Source organism: Hyperoodon ampullatus (genome assembly GCF_949752795.1).
Source record: "Hyperoodon ampullatus genome assembly, chromosome: 7".
In the NCBI taxonomy this organism is placed as follows: Eukaryota; Metazoa; Chordata; class Mammalia; order Artiodactyla; family Ziphiidae; genus Hyperoodon; species Hyperoodon ampullatus.
In genome coordinates this window covers 49,289,090-49,306,090 of record NC_136920.1, presented here as the reverse complement: position 1 = coordinate 49,306,090, position 17,001 = coordinate 49,289,090, and the positions used below count along the sequence as shown (strand labels likewise).

Genomic DNA, 17,001 nt, shown 5'->3' with positions numbered 1-17,001 from the left:
ATATTCAATTCCCACTTTTATCTATCACAGAGCCCTTCTCAGCCAGGCAAAACCACTGAGCAAGAAAATTCTTGAATAGGCGGTTTCTTTTTTCTTATATATGTCTTGGTAAAATCATTAACATTTAGAAATCAGACAGAAAAATCTAATTTTCAACCAAAAAGCCATAATTTTTGTAATGTTCTAACTTCAGTTTACTGTCCCTTCTTTAGAAGAATTTAAATATAGTTCTTGCATATTGAGAGCTCTATGGAAGGCAAGGATCAGATGGCCCCATTATCTAAGAGAGGCTGGCAAAAAAGAAATGATGAAGGGGAAAAAAAGTGAATGAATGAATGACTGAACTAAGTAATTAAATTATTTATCTGATGTATAAACACAGATGCTTGTGGGTTCTCTTCCATAAGGAATTTGTATATGGTATCATTAATTGAAGGCATCCCACTATCATCAGCAAATAATAAAGAATGACAATAGACTTTACTTATGTGTGTCACCAGCCACTTAGAGCATGTTTTTGATTTTCTAATTACATGAGCTAATTGGGGAATCACATTTTACTGTGTTACTACATTATCAAACAGCCCTAAACCAAATTTGATTTTCTGGGCTTCAGCAACTTAATGACTCAGAGAAGAGAACTTGATGATGTTAGAACTAAGCTTTAGCAACTTTATAGACATATTTTTGTTCTTCACACGTAAAAGTACAAAAGGAAACTCAAAACTCCCTCTATGTGTGTGTTTCCGTATTAATCCTTTTTATTCATAACTTTTTTAGTTGACAGAGAGAAGGCAGAGAGGAAAGGCTGAGTTAATGTGATGTTTTAATTCTCGCAGCATGGCTCCATAAAGCTCTTCTTTGCTTCAGTGCTTCTCTAGAGTGGAGCCCTTCAGGTTATTAGAGTGTTGCAAACTGCAGAGAAAAAGAACTTCAAAGAGAAGAAAACAAGCCTCTGATAATAAATATCAGAGGTGAAAATTCTGTTAGGAAGTGCTTAAAAGACAAGAATATTTTAGTGACACACATTGCATAGCTGGGGTCTACCAAAATCTTTGCTGAACATTTGTATGATCATATATGTTGACTTTTAGATCCTAGAAGCATTATTTATACACAACTTAATTTGTATTCAGAAGTTCCCCAGTCAGCTAGGTGAACCATTGATGGCTTACATTTACTCCATGGGTCTTTAGTTTTCAACCCAAGAAAATTATGTCATTTGCCTAATTCAGTAGTATCCAGGATCTCTTTGTAAGAGGGGAAGATGACATCCAGGTTGGGATGTAACCTTACCTTTAAAAGAAAATATTCCATGACTACAACAGGATTTAGTGAAATTATAAAGAAGTGAAAGGATTTTAGCATAGGTGAAGCAATATTTCAAACTTTAATTGAGGAGCATTTAAAACATGGAATAATAAGAGCTAGAGTGGGAATTTAGGAAAGACATTTAAGAGGTTCTAGTGTTTATTGTTCCATCACTAGGAGAGCATGATATATGTTCTGCCTAAGGACCTCTAAGATAAGAAATCCTACAAGGTCCCTTGGTAAAGACCTTGGGGGAAAGAATGAAGTAGAAAGAACTAAGAATACCTCCATTCTAAACAGAGGTATATAAGAGTACGCTGTGACATTTGTGAAAATTTAGTTAACTTTTCAGAGGAGTACACCAATTCAACAGTCTTTAAATATTTTTTGTTCACATTTGCTTAGAAGAATGGTTGCTTACTGAGTGGTAAGGAGACAAAAGGCATGAACAGTAATTCCCTCCTAGCCATAATTTCGTGTATTCTTATTCAGAAAAACCAAGAAAAACTGTTGTGAATGGCTCCCATCATCTGCTGGGGGTGGGGCGTGGTTTACAGACAGTCTGTTGTCTGAACTTGTCTAGGTGGCCTCACTCTACTCCCAATTAGTTTGACAACATATGCCTTTTAATTCACAAAGGATTCTCTTCCTGAAAAATACTGCCAATTTATATATATATATATATATTTTTTTTTCTTGAGCAGTAATACTTCCTGTGATATTTAAGCACCCTGGTAATGCTTTATGATCCTGATAGTTTGGAGCCTGTACAGCGGCATGGAGAGGGCTCTCATTATTTCAGATCTGGCTCTGACCATCACTGACAGTCTCCCCTCCACCTGGAAAAGTGAGAGGATTGGCAGTATTTTAGACATGAAGGGTCACTAAAGTAGATGGAATTTCCCAGTTTTGAAATATGTTTTTCTTCAGATACTTGATTTTTCTGAACCTAATGGTTATATAGTGACAGCTGGTAGGTTTCCATGTTGGCTAGAAAATCAAATTGATGCCACACATTGTCCTGCATAGTTCTGGGCATGTAGCCTTCCTGGACTCATACGGAAGTTAAGACAAGAGCATAACTTACTCAAAATCAAACTTGGTATTTAAGGTTCTAATTTCATAAACTTTGAATACTTTTCATATATTTTTCTCTCTCTGACAGTCTTTAGATTAATTTCACTGATTTTTTTTCCCCCTTCAGTGCTATAGTACCACCTGCCCGGGTGATAATATAATTTGATTTGAGAAAAGAGGTTTTTCATGAATAACACATGTGAACTAGTCCATGTTTTAATGCTCTTTAATTGGAATCTTAAGTAATGATTTCTTTGATTTTTTTTTGTTCTTTTCCACATTTGTAATTTCATTAAAACTAACAGCATACTAAAATGTAAGATGAATGAATTTTTACACATTCCCATATCACAGATTAAAACAAATGCTAAAACATGAATATCAAAGTGTTGGCTTCTTAGGACTAAACACAATTCCACCCAATGAACAAGTATTGAGCATGCATAGTGTGCCAACTGATGTGACAGGTAGTGAGAAAATAAAGATTTTACGACATTATCCCTATTCTCAAGAAACATACAGTCCTTAAAGAGGTACCAAACACAAACATATTAAAACCTCAAAGAAGTGCGATATCCAATACACAAAATATACAAGTGGACTCGAGCCACAGCCCCACTGTTGCCACATGCAAGATCTGTATAGATCTATTTACTATTTGTTGTATATATATATTTGATTCTTTAGTAGTATAGAATATGACAGATAATGTACTAATTCTGCCCTTTATTATACGTGATTATAATATAGTAAATAAGACTTATCTCTGAATCTTATGGTTTTAGCATATAAAGGAGAGTGATGAACGTGAACAATATTTAAAGATATCTGTGACAACTGTCTTAAAATAAAAAATGGGGGGGACCTTCAAGATGGCAGAGGATTAAAACGTGGAGATCACCTTCCTCCCCACAAATACATCAAAAATACAACTACATGTGGAACAACTACTACAGAACACCTACTGAATGGTTGCAGAAGACCTGAGACTTCCCAAATGGCTAGAAAATCCCCATGTACATGGGTAGGGCAAAAGAAAAAAGAAAAAACAGAGACAAAAGAATATGGATGGGACCTGCACCTCTGGGAGGGAGCCGTGAAGGAGAAAAAGTTTCCACAGACTAGGAAGTCCCTTCACTGGCAGAGACAGGGTGTTGGTGCAGGGGAAGCTTCAGAGCCACGGAGGAGAGTGCAGCAACAGGGGTGCAGAGGGCAAAGCAGTGAGATTCCCGCACAGAGGATCGGTGCTGATCAACACTCACCAGCCTGAGAGGCTTGTCTGCTCACCTGCTGGGGTGGGCGGGGGCTGGGAGCTGAGGCTCCAGGTTTGGAGGTCAGACCCCAGGGAGAGGACTGGGGTTGGCTGCGTGAACACAGCCTGAAGGGGGCTAGTGCACCACAGCTAGCCGGGAGGGAGTCCAGGAAAAAGTCTGGACCTGCCTAAGAGGCAAAAGACCATTGTTTTGGGGTGCATGAGGAGAGGGGATGCCTTCCCTGTCTGCCCACAGAAGACAGAGCACTGCTTAAATGAGCTCCAGAAATGGGCGTGAGCTGAGTCTATCAGCTTGAACCCCAGAGATGAGCATGAAACGCTAACACTGATGCTGCAGCCACCAAGAACCCTGTGTGCAAGCACAGGTCACTATCTAAACCCCAAAGGGGGCCTGTGCAGCCTGCCATTGCCACAGTCCCGTGATCAAGGGACAACTTCCCCGCGAGAACACATGGCACACCTCAGGCTGTTGCAACTTCATACCGGCCTCTGGCTCCACAGGCTTGTCCTGCATTCCAATTATAACTACCATACCCCTCCTTCCCCCCGGCCTGAATGAGCAAGAGCCCCCTAATCAGCCGCTGCTTTATCACAGTCCTGTCTGCACGTGAACAGATGCCTGAGGGAGACCTACACACAGAGGTGGGGCCAAAATCAAAGCTGAACCCCAGGAGCTATGTGAACAAAGAAGAGAAAGGGAAATTTCTTCCAGCAGCCTCAGGAGCAGAGGATTAAATCCCCACAATCAACTTGATGTACCCTGCATCTGTGGAATACCTGAACAGACAACAAATCAACCCAAAATTGAGGTGGTGGACTTTGGGAGCAACTGCAGATTTGGGGTTTGCTGTCTGCGACTGATTGTTTCTGATTTTTATGTTTATCTTAGTATAGTTTTTAGCACTTGTTATCATTGGTGGATTTCTTTATTGGTTTGATTGCTCTCTTCTTTTTTTCTTTTTATTATTACTTTAAAAAATTTTTATTTTACTAATTAAAAAAATTTTTTTATGTTAATAATTTATTTATTTATTTAATTTATCAGGTTTTTTTTTTCTTTTTTTCTCCCTTTTCTTCTGAGCCGTGGGGCTGACAGGGTCTTGGTGCTCCGGCTGGGTGTCAGGCCTGTGCCTCTGAGGTAGGAAAGCTGAGTTAAGGACATTGGAACACCAGAGACCTCCCAGCCCCACATAATATCAATCAGCAAGAGCTCTCCGAGAGATCTCTGTCTCAGCACTAAGACCCAGCCCCACCCAATGGCCAGAAAGCTCCAGTGCAGGATGCACCACGCCAAACAACTAGCAAGACAGGAACACAACCCCACACATTAGCAGAGAGGCTGCCTAAAATCATAATAAGTTCCGAGACACCCCAAAACACACCCCCAGACTCAGCCCTGCCCACCAGAAAGACAAGAACACAGAACATAGGCACCAGTCCCCTCCATCAGGAAGCCTACAAAAGCCACTGAACCAACCTTACCCACTGTGGGCAGACACCAAAAACAACAGGAACTATGAACTTGCAGCCTGTGAAAAGGAGGCCCCAAACACAGTAAGTCAAGCAAAATGAGAAGACAGAGAAATACGCAGCAGATGAAGGAGCAAGATAAAAACCCACCAGACCAAACAAATGAAGAGGAAACAGGCAGTCTACCTGAAAAAGAATTCAGAGTAATGACAGTAAAGATGATGTAAAATCTTGGAAATAGAATGGAGAAAATACAAGAAATGTTTAACAGGGACCTAGAAGAACTAAAGAGCAAACAAACAATGAACAACACAATAGATGAAATTAAAAATTCTCTAGAAGGAATCAGTAGCAGAATAACTGAGGCAGAAGAACAGATAAGTGACCTGGAAGAAAAAATAGTGGAAATAACTACTGCAGAGCAGAGTAAAGAAAAAAGAATGAAAAGAATTGAGGACAGTCTCAGAGACTTCTGGGACAACACTAAACGCACCAACTTTAGAATTATAGGGGTCCCAAAAGAAGAAGAGAAAAAGAAAGGGTCTGAGACAATATTTGAAGAGATTATAGTCAAACAATTCCCTAACATGGGAAAGGAAATAGTCAAACAAGTCCAGGAAGTACAGAGAGTCACATACAGGATAAATCCAAGGAGAAACATGCCAAGACACATATTAATCAAATTATCAAAAATTAAATACAAAGAAAACATATTAAAAGCAGCAAGGGAAAAGCAACAAATAACATACAAGGGAATCCCCATAAGGTTAACAGCTGACCTTTCAGCAGAAGCTCTGCAAGCCAGAAGGGAGTGACAGGACATATTTAAAGTGATGAAAGGGAAAAGGCTACAACCAAGATTACTCTACTCAGCAAGGATCTCATTCAGATTTGATGGAGAAATTAAAACCTTTACAGACAAGCAAAAGTTAAAAGAATTCAGCACCACCAAACCAGCTTTACAACAAATTCTAAAGGAACTTCTCTAGGCTAGAAACACAAGAGAAGGAAAAGACCTACAAAAACAAAACAATTAAGAAAATGGTAATAGGAACATACATATCAATAATTACCTTAAATGTAAATGGATTAAATACTCCAACCAAAAGACATAGACTGGCTGAATGGATACAGAAAAAAGACCCATATATATGCTGTCTACAAGAGACCCATCTCAGACCTGGGAACACATACATACTGAAAGTGATGGGATGGAAGAAGATATTAGATGCAAATGGAAATCAAAAGAAAGCTGGAGTAGCAATTCTCATATCAGATAAAATAGACTTTAAAATAAAGACTATTACAAGAGACAAAGAAGGAGACTACATAATGATCAAGGGATCAATCCAAGAAGAAGATATAACAGTTATAAATATTTATGCACCCAACATAGGAGCACCTCAATACATAAGGCAAATGCTAACAGCCATAAAAGGGGAAATCGACAGTAACACAATCATAGCAGGGGACTTTAACACCTCACTTTCACCAATGGACAGATCAGCCAATATGAAAATAAATAAGGAAACACAAGCTTTAAATGACACATTAAGCAAGATGGACTTAATTGATGTTTATAGGACATTCCAATCAAGAAAACAGGATACACTTTCTTCTCAAGTGCTCAAGGAACATTCTCCAGAATAGGTCATATCTTGGGTCACAAATCAAGCCTTGGTAAATTTAAGAAAATTGAAATCATATCAAGTATCTTTTCTGACCACAGTGCTATGAGACTCGATATCAATTACAGGAAAAAAAACTGTAAAAAACACAAACACATGGAGGTTAAACAGTACACTACTAAGTAACCAAGAGATCACTGAAGAAATCAAAGAGGAAATCAAAAAATACCTAGAAATAAATGACAATGAAATCATGATGACCCAAAACCAATGGGATGCAGCAAAAGCAGTTCTAAGAGGGAAGTTTATAGCAATACAATCCTACCTTAAAAAACAAGAACCATCTCAAATAAACAACCTAACCTTACACTTAAAGCAATTAGAGAAAGAAGAACAAAAACCCCTAAAGTTAGCAGAAGGAAAGAAATCATAAACATCAGATCAGAAATAAATGAAAAAGAAATGAAGGAAACTATAGCAAATATCAATAAAACTAAAAGCTGGTTCTTTGAGATATAAACAAAGTTGATAAACCACTAGCCAGACTCATCAAGAAAAAAAGGGAGAACACTCAAACGAACAGAATTAGAAATGAAAAACGAGAAGAAACAACTGAAACTTCAGAAATATAAAGGATCACGAGAGATTACTACAAGCAACTATATGCCAATAAAATGGACAACCTGGAAGAAATGGACAAATTCTTAGAAAACCACCACCTTTTGAGACTGAACCAGGAAGAAATAGAAAATATAAACAGACCAATCACACACACTGAAATTGAAACTGTGATTAAAAATCTTCCAACAAACAAAAGCCCAGGACCAGATGGCTTCACAGGTGAATTCTATCAAACATTTAGAGAAGAGATAACACCTATCCTTCTCAAACTCTTCCAAAATATAGCAGAGTGAGAAACACTCCCAAACTCATTCTACGAGACCACCATCACCTTGATACAAAAACCAAAGACGTCACAAAAAAGAAAACTATAGGCCAATATTACTGATGAACACAGATGCAAAAATCCTCAACAAAATACTAGCAAACAGAATCCAACAGCACATTAAAAGGATCATACACCATGATCAAGTGGGGTTTATCCCAGGAATGCAAGGATTCTTCAGTATATGCAAATCAATCAATGTGATTCATCGTATTAACAAAATGAAGGATAAAAATCATATGATCATCTCAATAGATGCAGAGAAAGCTTTTGACAAAATTCAATATCCATTTATGATAAAAACTCTCCAGAAAGTAGGCACAGAGGGAACTTACCTCAACATAAAAAAGGCCACATATGACAAACCCACAGCCAACATTGTTCTCAATGGTGAAAAACTGAAGCCATTTCCTCCAAAATCAGGAACAAGACAAGCTTCCCACTTTCACCACTATTATTCAACATAGTTTTGGAAGTTTTAGCCACAGCAATCAGAGAAGAAAAATAAATAAAAGGAATCCAAATCGGGAAAGAAGCAGTAAAACTGTCACTGTTTGCGGATGGCATGATACTAAACATAGACAATCCTAAAGATGCTACCAGAAAACTACTACAGGTAATCAGTGAATTTGGTAAAGTAGCAGGATACAAAATTAATGCACAGAAATCTCTTACATTCCTATAAACTAATGGGGAAAAATCTGAAAGAGAAATTAAGGAAACACTCCCATTCACCATTGCAAGAAAAATAATAAAATACCTAGGAAGAAACCTACCTAAGGAGACAAAAGAACTGTATGCAGAAAACTATAAGACACTGATGAAAGAAATTAAAGATGATACAAACAGATGGAGAGATATACCACGTTCTTGGACTGGAAGAGTCAACATTGTGAAAATGACTCTACTACCCAAAGCAATCTACAGATTCAATGCAATCCCTATCAAACTACCAATGGCATTTTTCACAGAACTAGAACAAAACTTTTCACAATTTGTATGGAAACACAAAAGACCCCAAATGGCCAAAGCAATCTTGAGAAAGAAAAATGGAGTTGGAGGAATCAGGCTCCCTGACTGCAGACTATACTACAAAGCTACAGTAATCAAGACAGTATGGTACTGGCACAAAAATGGAAATATAGATCAATGGAATAGGATAGAAAACCCAGAGATAAACCCACGCACATATGGTCACCTTATCTTGATAAAGGAGGCAAGAACATACAATGGAGAAAAGACAGCCTCTTCAATATGTGGTGCTGGGAAAACTGGACAGCTGCATATAAAAGAATGAAATTAGAACAATTCCTAACACCATACACAAAAATAAACTCAAAATGGATTAAAGACCTAAATGTAAGACCAGACACTATAAAACTCTTAGAGGAAAACATAGGAAGAACACTCTTTGACATAAATCACAGCAAGATCCTTTTTGACCCACCTCCTAGAGAAATAGAAATTAAAAACAAAAATAAACAAATGGGACCTAATGAAATGTAAAAGCTTTTGCACAGCAAAGGAAACCATAAACAAGTTGGAAAGGCAGCCCTCAGAATGGGAGAAATATTTGCAAATGAAGCAACTGACAAAGGATTAATATCCAAAATATATAAGCAGCTCATGCAGCTCAATGTCAAGAATCAAACACCCCAATGCAAAAATGCACAGAAGACCTAAATAGATATTTCTCCAAAGAAGATATACAGATTGCCAACAAACACATGAAAGGATGCTCAACATCACTAATCATTAGAGAAATGCAAATCAAAACCACAATGAGGTATCACCTCACAGTGGTCAGAATGGCCATCATTAAAAAATCTACAATCAATAAATGCTGGAGAGGGTGTGGAGAAAAGAGAACCCTCTTGCACTGTTGGTGGGATTGTAAATTGATACAGCCCCTATGGAGAACAGTATGGAGGTTCCTTAAAAAACTAATAATAGAACTACCATATGACCGAGCAATCCCACTACTGGGCCTATACCCTGAGAAAACCATAATTCAAAAAGAGTCATGTACCAAAATGTTCATTGCAGCTCTATTTACAATAGCCAGGACATGGAAGCAACCTAGGTGTCTACTGACAAATGAATGGATAAAGTAGATGTGGCACATATATACAATGGAATATTACTCAGCCATAAAAAGAAATGAAATTGAGTTTTTCTATAGTGAGTTGGATGTACCTAGAGTCTGTCATACAGAGTGAAGTAGGTCAGAAAGAGAAAAACATATACCATATGCAAACACATGTATATGGAATCTAAAAAAAAAATGATTCTGATGAACCGAGGGGCAGGACAAGAATAAAGACGCAGACGTAGAGAATGGACTTGAGGACAAGGGGAAGGGGAAGGGGAAGCTGGGACGAAGTGAGAGAGTAGCACTGACATCTATACACTACCAAATGTAAGTTAGATAGCTAGTGGGAAGCAGCTGCATAACACAGGGAGGTCAGCTCAGTGTTTTGTGGCCACCTAGGGGGGTGGGATAGGGAGGGTGGGAGCAAGAGGGAGGGGATATGGGGATATATGTATACATATAGCTGATTCACTTTGTTATACAGCAGAAAGTAACACAACATTGTAAAGCAATTATACTCCAATAAAGATGTTAAATAAATAAAAATAAAAAATAGAAATTTTAGCTATAATAGCACAATATTCTCTTCATGAAATTGTTGGGAAGAATAAATGAGATTACACGCCTTCACTGCCTTACACAGAGTAGGTATCCAATAGTGACAGCTATTCTATTGAGTTCTGGATTAGCAATCTGCAAGGGCCACAAGATTTATTTGATCAAATGTTGAATGCTTGCTAATTTCTCCAGTAGTACAAAGTATCACTTAAGAAGCAAACAAACTTGCTTTCTTCTACAAAATCCACTAAAAACCTTTTTTTGTTTGTTTGTTTGTTTTTGTGGTACGCGGGCCTCTCACTGTTGTGGCCTCTCCCGTTGCGGAGCACAGGCTCCGGACGCGCAGGCTCAGTGGCCATGGCTCACGGGCCCAGCCGCTCCGCGGCATGTGGGATCCTCCCGGACCGGGGCACGAACCCGTGTCCCCTGCGTCGGCAGGCGGACTCTCAATCACTGCGCCACCAGGGAAGCCCAAAACCTTTTTTAACATAAAGACTTCTTTCATGAACCCATGTAAGACGTACTCCCTTATGGACAGGAATTGTCTTTGCTGTCTCTCCCAAATCAGGTCAGTGTGGCTTTCACTCAGAATATAACTGCAACTGGATTTTCTCCCAATCTTTTGTCCACTCGCTCTTGTGTTTTCTTTTTAATATTCTCTTTCCCAGTTTGATCATCATGTTTCTCTGCTACTGGCACTCAGTTTCCTAAGGCTGCTCTCATTGCATCCCTTATATCCCATCCTCATAAGGATACACACTTTATTTTACTCATTTTTTGTATGCCTGTAACTTCTGGTGCCGTGCCTTGTTCATAGTACGTCTTCAGAAGAATCTTTAGAACCAGGTCACGTGAGAACACCAAAAATTGCACTGTCATTGAATTCTTCTCCAACTTCAAGTAAGTATTAGGCCTCCGCTAATAACTGTGGTCTTTTCCTATGATATATGACTTGAATTTATCTTTCCATCTTGGCAAATTTTTATGCACATGCATTGGTAATTTCTAATTTAAATACCAAATACTTGAATTAAAACAAAATCTAACACTTATTTAGAACCTACCATGTGCTAGGTATGGTGATAAGCCCTGGAGATACAGGGATGAATGAGATATGGCTTCTGCCCTCAAAGAACTCACTCTAGCAGAGGGAGACTAATGAAAACATGCGACAAAGTGATATGACTGCTGTGGTAGATGCCTGGGATTATAGCAGCTGCAGAGACGACACAAAGGAAGGGAGAGGTGATTGCACCTGGAGGTTGTCAAAAAAGGCTTCATAGAGGAGATGGTATGAACTGAATGTGTTCATGGGCAGGTGTTCATCAGAATGAGTAGGAAAGAGACGAGCCTATCAAGGCAGAGGGAACAGCATGAACCACTTCAGAGTGCTCTGCTAAAGAGAACACTGGCATTAGAGTCAGAAGACCTGTATTGTAGTCTTAATTCTGTGGTTTAACAGACTGGGTAACCCTGGGTAGGTCATGGTGCTTCCATTTTCTCATGCAGACAGATGATCTCTGAGGTCACTCCCTGCTCTGACCTCCTCACATCAGGGTTTTTCTCCTCATCTACTGTTTAAATCATATTTACTTTGCCTGTCACTTTGGTTAAGTGCACCTGACCAAACTTAACTAAGGATTTTTCTATTATTCTTTATTCCAAAGGTCCCAATCAGCAACCCATAATCCTACCAGCTAGCATCTCCCTAACCTCCATGTACCTCTGCCATGGCCCTTCTCCTTGATCTGAAAGGATCAGGGAGGAAACTAGAGGGCAGTATCACCTGCTCTCCTTAGCTCCACTCAAGGACATCACCTTCAGCACCTTCCTTATTTCTTCTTAAAGATCTCAAATCTTTGGGTAGAAATAAAAGGTAGCTCTTTCTCTTTGAAATAGGGGACAAAAAGGGAGTTTTGCTCTACTTCAATGCAAAAGAAAGAACTGAAGGCTGATGTTCATTATCTCCATCTTTTTTTTTTAATTAATTAATTTATTTTTTACAACTTTATTGGAGTATAATTGCTTCACAATGGTGTATTAGTTTCTGCTTTATAACAAAGTGAATCAGTTATACATATACATCTGTTCCCATATCCCTTCCCTCTTGCGTCTCCCTCCCTCCCACCCTCCCTATCCCACCCCTCCAGTTGGTCACAAAGCACCAAGCTGATCTCCCTGTGCTATGTGGCTGCTTCCCAATAGCTATCTACCTTAAGTTTGGTAGTGTATATGTGTCCATGCCTCTCTCTCGCTTTGTCACAGCTTACCCTTCCCCCTCCCCATATTCTCAAGTCCATTCTCAAGTAGGTCTGTGTCTTTATCTCCATCTTTTTAATCACACTTAACTTTACATGTCTCTGCTGAATGGGTGCAAAACAATCAAGTACTGAAAAAAGTGAAAGTTAATCTACAAGCATGGAGGCTCTAATCGGGATGAGAGCATCATTAGACAAAGCCTGGAGGTTTGTAGCACACAACTAAGCTGTCCACCACTTTCTTTAATAATGTCCCTTCTCCTAGACTATCTCCACTGGCTAAAATTGTGTCCTCTCTTCATGTTAAGAGGAATTATCATAGGGAAATTAAAAGCTCAGACTCTGGAATCTAAAAGGCCTGAATTCCAATAGCAGTTCTGTCACTTACAAGCTGTTAGAATTCATCTTTGTTAAGTATTATACACATTTGTGTAAGTGTCAATATTGTTTATTTAAACTCTAGTATGCAAAATATTTTCTGTTTAAGCTTTAGTGAGCACCTATTTTAATCTAAGGTATGCATCTGGTTATTTTAGGAATACTATTCAATTATAATGAGACTGTTTTATAAATGTACAGTTTTATAAGAAGCTAATCATAGTTAGAATTTCTTGTTTTTAACAAACACAAACTACAGAAATAACTGTTGATATTCCTAGTTAAGATTCTAATTTTGGTAAGAGCACTATTCTTATTGTTCACCTGAATGTGTTCTTACCAGTAAACCCTGATTTCAAGTTAAACTTATAATCTTAGTTAGACAAACTTCTGAGTTCAGTGAACTGCTAAATCATAGCTTCCAGCAAATATAGAAAAAAAAATCAGTATCCTATGATCTGTTCCATTCTTAAACAATTCTCTTTTGGTTTTGTTATTCCTCTGCCTTTGTCATTAAGACTTCATAACACATAGAAATTTGGGGCTAGAAAAGTGATCATCGACTTAATATTAATTACTACATATCTTTTTAAATTTAATTATAAACCACAGATTTTAAAAAATTAAGTAGCTTCTTACTTGTAAAATTGTGATAATTTTCCCTGGTATTTCTGTCAAGAGAAATCAAGGAAAATAGCTTAGGGTTCTTACATGTATAAAAAGAAAGACATTTTATATATACAAAGTTGTCTTGATTAAAGGCTTCTGTAAAGAAGGAAAAAATATAGTCACTTAAGTTCAGAACTGGATTTGCCTCTGGTTTGGAAATGGCACATTTCTTCCCAGCTTTGCTTCCTTACTTTGCACCATTTGCTGGATGGTGTAATAACAGCTGGCTTGAATGCTTTCATCTGGCTCCAGCCTGATGCAGGCTGTTTTATTCTTTGGGTTGAATATTCCAAAAATGTGAACATGCTCTCTGAGAGCCGTAAATGGTGTTAAAGAGCACAATCAAATAACTAAGAAAGCATCATGATACAGGTTTTTTTTTTTTTTTTTTTTTTTTTTTTTTTTTTTTTTTTTGCGGTATGCGGGCCTCTCACTGTTGTGGCCTCTCCCGTTGCGGAGCACAGGCTCCGGATGCGCAGGCTCAGCGGCCATGGCTCACGGGCCCAGCCGCTCCGCGGCATATGGGATCCTCCCGGACCGGGGCACGAACCCGTATCCCCTGCATCGGCAGGCGGACTCTCAACCACTGCGCCACCAGGGAGGCCCATGATACAGGTTTTTATCCCATCAAGGCCCCTCCCTCACTTGACCACCCTCATATACAAACCACCTGGTCAGTTGCAAGTAAAGAGTCCAAGAGAATCAAGAGCTCAAAGCACATACCCAAAAGATTTAGAGAAACAGAAACAAAGTGTGTGTTGAACCACAAGATTTCACAAATATTATGATGATGTCAGCAGACAGCCAAAGACATTTTCTCTTACACTTGGGTATAATACAACTATAGTGTGAGGCAGAACATCAGTGTTGTACATTTCTTCATCTTTGACTTCTTTCCTTAACCCCCTGCAATCTTGTTTTTGTTTCACCACCACACAAAGGCTGAGCTCTTAAGGATCAACAAAGATCCACATGTATCCATACCATGATTTTTTTCCCAGCCTTCATACTCCCTGGTTTTCACGCGGTATTTGACAATCTGGCGCATAACTTAAAAGTCCCCTTTTCTTTTGTCACGTGGTTGATATCTTGCTTGTCTCCTCCCTACTGATCTATCCAATGCATTTATAACCATTTCCTTTCCTCTTGCCAGATATGGGCATTCACAAAGTCTGCCCTTATTGTTATACAATCTTTACCTGAGTTTTCATCTCACCCAACTTTTGTTTTCTAAGTAAATGCCCTAGTATCACCCCAGTCTCAGTAAGTCTAAAATAGAACTAATCATCTTGCCTAATTATAACTAACATTTCCTCCAGGCTACTCTATATACCTGTTAAGGGAATCCTCTTTTTCATATATATCCTTTATATTTGTTATCCATACCCACTATCCTATTTTAAGACCTAAACTATCACTTTCTAAGGACCATCAATATAATTTCCTAAAAATATCTCTGCCTCTCTAATTTTTCAATATCTATTCTTCATATCCTTTGAGATTTATCTTTCTAAAAAGCAACATTTTCATTGTATAATTTTGCTGCACAAGTAGCTTTAAGTAACTTTTTTTAATCCTTAAAGAACATTCCAGAATATCCACCAGCTGTCCCCAGTCTACCTGTCTAGCTACAGACCCTACTTCTTATCTTCAAAGACATTTTCTAGCCAAGTAACTGAAGTTAAATAAAGCATATCCTCTCTTTGGTATCTTTATTAATGTCATATACCCCACCCTAAATATACTTAATTTATGCTTATTAAAATACTAATTAATTTAGAAAAATATATTTGAATGCTGAGAATTTCCCAGGTACTATGTTAGGTCCTAGGGATACAGTAGTAAACAACACACAGTCCCTACACTCATAGAGCTAGATTCTATTTGGGGATATGGGAAGCTTCCATTTCTGTCAGCCAAAGGCTACCTCTTCTATAAAGTCAAAAAGATTTTTCTTAACAATCCTCTGAAAATCATCACTCTATTCTCTAAATTACCCCTCCATGCTAGTAACAATAATGATACTACTACTACTGCGACTATTACTACTGTTGCTTTTTTTTTAAGTATCTACTATATGCCAGGCACTATGATCAGTTGATCTAAAAATTAAAATAATCCTGAGAGCTAGACATTTTAACTTTAATTTTACTACTGAGAAAGCCAAGTTTCTAAGTTAAGCAACTTCTCCAAGGTTATATAGTTGTAAGTAACATGAAACTAGGACTATCTTGTTCATCTTTTTCATCACTTAATGATGGGAAGTATATGCCCAATCCAGATTTGTGGAAGAAAATTAAAGAAGGAGTGGTTATAAGGGGAGAGGAAAGAATGGAAGTATCTATTGTTTGAATCAAGGGAAGTCTAATGTTAAAACACTAACCTTTCTCCCTGGTCATACATAGCACAGTCCCTCTCTCACTGTACTTGTGGTCTTCCTCGTGGTCCAGCTCCTTACATTGTGCTTTACCTTTCCTGATATACTGTCCTACTGAATAGATGAGACACTATCTTTTGCAGCACCTTTCATAATGACTTGCCCATAGCAGCCATTTCATAAATAGTTATTGAAGAAATAAATCAATTGAACCTTATGGGAAGGGATTCTTATTTGCCATGAATTTTTTAAAATCCCTTTGTACTCGAAAGTCCTACTCACCATTGTCAGTTTCCAAAGGAGTAAACTGTCTTAATTTCTCTCTAATCATTTTACTTCAAAACTTGCTAACAATAAGCTGTCTCCCTTTTCATCTGAATACAGCTCACCCTTTCAGCAGCCTTCAACATCAATCCATCCATCAACAAATATTTATTGAGTGACTTTCCCCACCTTCTTTGCCAGCTCATATGATCTCTTTTCACCTGATTTTAAAAGTACATCAGTATCTTCATAACCTTGGAAAAGAGCTAGAGAGCTATATCACTCCACTAATTCATCTGCTCTTTCATCAAGATCACATGAAGAAGTTTTTTAAGTTCTGTGATTCTGGAAAAATGCTTTGGTATGCTTGTTATTAACAAAAAAGGTCAGATCAATCTTTCTGGATCAGATGCTAAGGGAGATCATTCTGCAGCTTTATGTTATTTCACCTTTCTTGAATCCCCTTAGGATCATGACGGGGAGCTAGTATTACTGCTGTTTCTGTCCCCAGCCACCTAGCCTGTTGATAAAATATGGAAATTGTAAGGTTTCAAGTTGTTTATATGTAATCTTTTTCAGATTATGCTAACAGCAGCATTAATCATTAACATACTATTTTCATATACATTATTATTTGCTCCTCATAACAGTCCTATGAGGGTTGATATCTCCATTTTATAAATGAATAAATAGCTAAGAG

General features: G+C 38.1%; 1 protein-coding gene across 19 annotated transcripts in view; it reads right to left on the bottom strand.

Moving 5' to 3' along the window:
* The window catches only part of DLG2 (discs large MAGUK scaffold protein 2), a gene marked incomplete at its 5' end in the record, with an annotated part of 2,112,028 nt that overhangs the window by 686,410 nt on the left and 1,408,617 nt on the right, over positions 1–17,001 (bottom strand). The gene's annotated exons all lie outside the window — the stretch shown is intronic.